Raw genomic sequence first — 7,613 nt, 5'->3', positions numbered from 1 at the left:
GTTTTTCAATGTCTATTCTTAACAAAATCTCTCCTGAAATATGCATTTTGAAAGAAAATCCCTAGAAATATAATAAATAATTGTACCAGATAAATAACTGCTGCTTTTTCCAAGATTTCATTTGAGCTCAAGTGTTAACCAAACACTTGATCAAAATTTAATTTTTTTTTCATTTTTCAAAGTAATATGTCACATTGTGGGAACGTGACAGTATGTGAGCAATGCAGGCATGGTCTGCAAACTCGACACTTGCCGCTTTCTGCCCTCTGACATCTTTTCCACATGGCTTGTTTTAGCACCCCTATCCACTCAGCAGCTTCAAGCAGCCTTTTCTCAAAAATGGCAACAAACCTGTCAGAATGATTTCTTTCTTGTCCCACCCAGAATTCACATTTATTTAAAATTGCATTTAACATGAGGCCCATGAGGGGGAAGTTCAGCCTTGTGCCAATCTCTAGTCTATGCTATGAAAAACACGCCTTTTTGTAACCATTATCTCATCCCTCCTCACTGGCCTTTGCACCACTGCAAAAAGGAAGATAAGTGAAAGCTATGTTTTGTGGAAGATGAGAAACCATATTTTCTCTATGTTTCTCTCTAGGGGGCCCCTAAGATACTATACATGATTACATCTCTAAATTTTCCTTTTTTTTTTTTTTTAATCTGGCTTTTCAGATCTGATCTTGCCTCTGGCAACGTGAAAGAGAAACCTCATTTAAGTACAGCTTTTTAAAGGTATAAGTTATCCCGAAGTAAGTTTTCTGTGGCATGTAACCTTTGCATGGCACAGTTACTCGGCAATGTACTTGCTTAGCACAGCCAAAATAATTTACAAATGACTTCAAGATTTACTTGCAAATAAAACAGAGACTTGCTCCACAGCCAAAGGGCTGAAATGGTGAGCCAGATCAGCAGAGGCAGGCAGGGAGGGAAACACGCTCAGTCATGCACCCAGGGCTTGCATCCAGGACCCCGTGGGGTATGGCAGCAGCTGCTCAGGGCACAGGACTGGGGCAGCAGGAGCATGGCAGGGTGATGGCACCAGTGCTGCTGTGTGTGGCCGGGCAGTGGGCGAGCCTCTTGTGCTGCAGTGGCTGCTGCTGCAGCAGAAGGGCAGCCGAGGGGCCCCGCCGCTGGCTGGCGCTGGGATGCCACGGGCTGGGTGTTCAGTCTGGGGCTTCTTTCCAGCTGGGCTTCCGCTTCTGGATTGGACTGACTTTGTTTTCATTATGCCAAACTTGCTTGCCATTTTAATTAGCTTAGATAGGAGAGGTGGACATGGGTTGTGTTCTGCATCATTTTCCATTATATTTTCTTCTCTGTTTCTATTGGCCCAGATGTAATGGATGCATTAGCACAACTCATAAGGCTGCTTATAACGGATAGAGCTCATTGTTGATTTCCCAAGCCTTTACCCATAGCAAAGTCCCTGGCCACCTCTAGAAGCCTGGCAGCATCTCGCCACCTTGCTCTGCTCTGCTTTGCTGCGTGGGTCTGCTTGTCTATCTCCAGAGCTGGTGTGGAGCTTAGCTGCTCCACTGCCTCAGCGGGCACAGGGGCTTCACCTGTGAGTGTGGGCATGAAGATCAGGTGAAGCTCCTTGCAGTACCCTTCAGAATATATGTAATTAACTGTGCAAATGAGGTGAGCAGCTCAGCTGGGCAAGTGCAGCTAGCCATGGTTAACTTAGTACAAGGAGAGTGGGTGAATGGGCTTCGTTCTTAGTGCTGCGGTCAATTGGGAATAAAACAGTTGTCACCTTGAGAGTTATGTTAGCAATATCTAGCATAAATGCTTAGGGAATTAAAGCCAAAGGCTCTTCTGCCTTTGTCCTGCCTTGGTATTTTCATGTTATAGTCCTGTGCAGTTCAGTCTGGACTCAGTGATAATTAAAGGTAAATACAATACAACACAGTGTTTTTGAGCCTGTACTTTTGTTCGGAGCATGACTTGTTAATTGTGTATAATGCAATTGGTCAGAGCAAGGCCTTTTTTTTCCCCCATTGCTAGTACATGGTGCATCCAGTTGGCTTTTTCTGGTCTGTTTCCTCCACTTGTTCCCAAGGGTTTGCAGCAGTGCCTTGCCTTCTGGCAGTCCTTGGGGCTCCTTACCAATTCCTTGTAAATGAGAATGGCATGTTGCCTTTGTGATTACCCGCGCAGTGGGAGACTGGTGCCCTGCTCCTGCGTGAGCAAGCTTGGCAAGTGGGGATGTGCCAGAGAGGGGCCAGCCAGCTGCACTGCGAGGCCTCTAGAAGGAAATGTGGGTGCCTGAGCAGCATTTGCAGGGCGCTGTTCTTCCCAGCCTAGGAGAGCTGCAAAGTGCAGCACTGGTTGCTTTGTACTGTGGACCCACCCTGCCTGCCTGCTCGTCTGGGCAACGTTGCTGTGAGTGTGGCTGGCAGAAAGGCACTGCTTCTTTAGGTGAGCATTACATACAAATCACATCGACTTTCTCCTCAGCACTGTGCTATACCAGGGGAAGGTGTATGCTGGTGCTCTGCAGTGACATACGGTGAATGTAGGTTTAAAAGAGCAAGTAAATTCTGTCATCACGTTTCAGCTTCACTGTGCATTCACTGTTAGCCTGACTAATGACTTTTGTTCCTGGATGATGCTGAAACAGATTCCTCTATTTTCTGAAGTAACTCTTAGTGAATCTTCCATTACCTCATTCACATAAACTTGCTAATTGGGCTGAAATATGACCTGAGTGTGCAGCTAATTTTCCCCTTGTTGTACTGACTGATGACTTTGACTCCAAATGATGACTTTGAAAAACAAATGGCTACCAAACAGAAAAGAATTTACAAACGTGTATTAAAATATCCATTTTGCTGTATTTGCAGTGTCTTGCACCCAGGATCATTAGTTTTGTTATTTCTACCCTTCCTGTTTTTACATGCAGTAGCAAGTACGACCTTTTTCACGCAGCATTACATTACATAGTACAATTTGGCTTCTGCGTTCCCAGATCCCATTGTGCTGTTACAGTCATGGATTTGGAAGCATTTCAACACTAAACTGCTAGGGGTAAACTTTTAGGGGTATGCCAGTGGACCACAGAGCTATGTTTTATATGGTTGGTTGACATAGAGTTTCTGCCTGCAAATGTACTCTGAAGCAAAATTCAGCTATATCAGAGCAATAGTAATTGAAGAAATAAAGTAGGTATTTGTCACTTCCTACAGATGTGTTTCTGTGTTTCTGAGCCCAAAAGTGCCTGTGTGTTCTGCAGCTCTGCAAGCTGCCATTGGAACATGGCTGGCCTGGCAGCGAGCTGGGCTGCCCTCTCAATGGCAGCTTTGGCTCCTTGCTGCCTGTGCAGGGAAGTGGCAGTGAAACCTGGGGCGAGACCTGGTGCTCCGCTGGGCGTTTGTCCCATCACCAGCACCCACAACAGCTGTACATCTCTAGAGCAAAGCTGGGAGGAGTTGTAAAATACAATGAGCCATTAACATGGATGCTTTCTGGAACGACATGGTATAAATACAAGTTCTTAGCCAGACTCTGGTCTTCAGGTGAACAAAACTTTAAAAGCAGCACCTGGAGAGCTGGTCCATCCATGGATTTGGTTGACTTCAGTCATATGAGACAGTCACTTCATCTGTATTTCTCAGGTAACTGCTGATTTATGTGCCATGGAGTCTGGGTGATACCCCAGCCAGTTTCAGCTATCTTCTTTCAACTTCATACTTGGAATTAAAATTCACACAATGTTTTCATTAAAAAAAAAAAGGGAAAAAAAATAAAAGGATTCAAAAAAAAGGAGTAAAAGGGTGGGGAAGGAAAAGGGTGGAGGGAGAAAAGACAAACACAAAATGTTGTTCACTTAAAAATATCTCTTCTTGATGGAGGCTAAAAGGTGGCAGCTGTGCCAAAGTAGTGGACCCTAAATCGCTGAGCAAAAAAGAGCAGGGAAAGCTCTGATTGCTGCTAGTACAGTAGTGAATGTGTGCTCTCAGCCTCAAATCAAGCAAGCTTTAAAAAAAAAAAAAAAAGACCCAATCAAGGCAATAATGGCCTCCACTTCACAATCAGAGAAGTGCTTCTACTTCAGAAATCCTACCATTTATGGCTGATTGCTAACCCTGGCCTCATTTCTAATCTAAAGGGCGAGCAATAATTTGGAAAAGGAATTATAACAACTTCCCAACCATTTGGTAAATCGTTATTATTTTAAAGGGGTGTTGGGAGGCTGTTGCTGTTTGTCAGATATTTTTTCCTGCTGCTGCTCTACCACTTCCACCACACTGATTCTCACTGGTGTCACACCAGAAGGAAAGTAACATAAAGTGAAAATATATAAGAAAGAAAAGCCGAGAGTGATACTCTGATCACAGGGCTTTGGTGTGTGAGAAGCATGTACGGAGGCACACAAAGAGGAGTGAAAAGGCTCTCCCCTTGTTCCTGCAGTGCTGCCCAGAGCCTTGCGTGGGGCCTGGGGCTCCCACTCCAGCAGGTCTGCTGGGATCCGTGATGGGTGGGAAGCCTCGTGCGTCAGAAACCTCCCAAATGAGTGCTGAGGCAGGGGGCAGCGCTGCCGGGCGCCACAGCACCTGCACACATCAACGAGGCATCCCTGCGTGCGTGGGGCGCTGGGCAGCCCTGGGCAGCCCTCATGGAGCCAGCCCAGCCCTGCTGGGGTTGGGGTCTGCCCAGCCTGAGCAAGCCGGTGCCCCGCTGTCCCCATCTCGGAGTGCCACCTCGATACAGGCAGCATGGTGAGAGAGGAGAACAAACATTTAACTGATAGGTTATTCTAATGGAGAACGCAGTATGCATTAGTCCAGAACCATGATATCTTAATTATGTTTATTGCACTTGTTTTCCTGTTTCAAGCATGGAGAACTGCCTACGTAAATGTATACATATTTCAAAATGTATGTAAATATTTATTCAAACGTCCTCTGCAAATCTGCTGTCATTTTCACATATGCATTTTATAGGGAAAACCCGCTGAATCAGGGGGTTGAGATACTGCATCTTATAGCCATGAATCCAGGGAGTGCCCCAGTTGCCCAGGATCAGAACACGGACTTGTCGGATGCCTCTGTTCTGAATGACAAAGCACTTAAAAACAAATGCAGTGTGTCACAGAACAAAAAAGCCAGGGGGACCTGTGTGCAGCTTTACCTGTGTTAGTTTGTCCTGTTGAAATCATGGTAGTGTATTGATAATAGCAGGTATTTGTGATCAAAATACCTCTTATTTTAGTGACTTGAGGACAAAATAGGATGTCATCATCTCCCTGGATGATCGAGCTCTGTGAACTGATATGTTTTATGAAAAGGATAATCAGTATAGTTTGGAGGATGGCAAAATTCCATTCACTGACTCAGGAGATAAACACAGCTACAGTTTTACTGCAGCTTTATACACCTGATCTCTGTTTTGTGTAGTTATCTGATGCCGTTGCTCTCTAAGTCTGTATTTTAAATATGATTTGAAGAGAGACCGATTTAAAAATTTTCAGTGACCCAGTGAAATCTGAACTACTTATTGCAAGACAAAAAGTCTAATGCTCCAATCAAAATAACAACTTGGAATGTGTTTTATTAAATGGAGTTCATTTAATATTACCCTAGAGTGCTGTGGATTTGAAAGCACATTCTTGAATTTGAACATTCATATCTAGGTAATAAGAATGAGGGGAAAATGGTCATTTATAATATTGAACAGTTTGGGCCAAATGCTGATTCCATGTAGAACTAGTCACGGCATCCCCGCATATGTTTTCCCTAAAGTGGCATGTCCTTGGGTCCTGCCTGTCATTTTGAGGTGAAAATGGGGCTGGGAAAACATATATCCTGCACAGAACTCCGCTAAGAATTCTGCTGCCTTTTACTTTCTCATCACTGCTATTTGTCTGCAATATTTTGAGGTGAGCTTACTTTCAGTGAGAAAGCAAAACCTGATCCAGTCTCAGTGGAACTTAAGTCTAAAATATGCCACGGAGGGGTGAAAAATAATGGAAAAAAGTAGATTATATGCCTAAACTCTGGGAGCATTTCACTTGTAAATATTCCTTGATTTTTTTGTCAGCAATGTTATGTGAAAAATATTTAAATTAGCTAGTTATAAAAGAGTATTACTGTCAGGGTAACACGGATACGTAATTGACCAGGGACAGAAAACCTTACAAAGCAATAGGATACATTTACATCTCTATTAGTGGAAAATTGGTGGTCACTCCAAGGGAAACAGGTTTCCAGTGCAGCTGTTTAGTATTTCAGGAGAGTGGGTTTAAATGACTCCTAGTGACGGAAAGCAGCATGTATGAGACAAGTCACAAGACATGATCTTTCTCTTCAAAGATAGTTCTGCGAGTAAAAAAGACTCCGATACACATTGTCAGGCAAAAGCCTAGCGACCGACTTGCTATGAAGCTGAAATACTGCATCTCTTGTTTTTCTACGGGAAGCCTTAAGTAAAACTGTAGTAATCTGTTTATTTGATTTGAGACTTTACAGCTTCTGTGATGCGAAAGGTATCTTTTTCATTTGTCGTAAAAACCACATCGCTAAGTGGCTGTAAGATGCAGTCCGATCTGCAGCCAGGCTGGGGCGTGGGGTATGGCAAAGGACTTTGAGCTCCCTGCGTGCATAACGAACTTGGAGAATTAAGGGAATTTGAGAGGAATACGCAAAATAAAGAAATAAAATAAATAAGTCACCTGTTAATTTAGATGTCAGTGAGTTGCGGGTGCAGAGAGCCGCAGTTTAAAGTTCCAGTATCACTGGTGGAACTGTTTAACGGAGAAGCAGAGGGCGAGCGCTTCTAGTTCCGAGATTAGAAGCAGCACGGGTGACGCTTCACCTTTCCTGCCGTCGTCTGCGTGCGGGCAGGGCTGGGGCTGAGCGGGGCTGGGGCTGAGCGGGGCTGGGGCTGAGCGGGGCTGGGGCTGAGCGGGGCTGGGGCTGAGCGGGGCTGGGGCTGAGCGGGGCTGGGGCTGAGCGGGGCTGGCGAGGCGGCTCGCCCTGGCGAAGCGGCCCGGCGGGGCGCCCGGCCGCCGAGAGCCAGCCGGGGGTGGGCAGCCCCAGCCTCCTGCCCGCGCCGCCCGCCGGGGCCCCTCGGGGCCCCTCGGGGCCGGCCGGGTGCGGCGGCGCGGGGCCGTGCGGGCGCCGCCGGGCTGCGGGCGCCGGGAGCGGTCGGGGCGGGCGGGCGGGGCCGCGGCGCTGCCCCTCGGGCGGGTCTCGCCGCCACCGCTCGGAGCGGCGCCGGGCTTCGGGACGGGCCCGGGCGGTCCGGGACGGTTTGCGGCGCTACCGTAGCAGGGCAAAGCTCCGCGCGCCGCCGCTGCAGGGACTGCTGCGCTCCCCGCGGCGCGGTAAAAGCGCGGTGGCACCGCGCTCCCGAGGTGCGCGTTCAGGCAGCGGGGAAGCCCGCTCCGTGCGCGGAGCGAACCCACCCGCACGCGGACGGTCACGGGTCGGGCTGTTTCTGACCCTCCTCACCCCCGGCCCGGTTGTTCCGACACCTTTCGCCACCGGCAACCTGCGCGCCGCAGGTCAGGGCTTCGCTTTCTGTTAGGAAGGAGCGCACCGTGCTGGGCTTTGCGGCAGCACAGCGCTAGCGTTCCCCTAACCGTGTGCCTGCGGAGTGGAGACGGA

Source organism: Anser anser (assembly GCF_964211835.1).
Source record: "Anser anser genome assembly, chromosome: 8".
NCBI lineage: Eukaryota > Metazoa > Chordata > Aves > Anseriformes > Anatidae > Anser > Anser anser.
Note: the sequence above shows the minus strand (reverse complement) of the source record.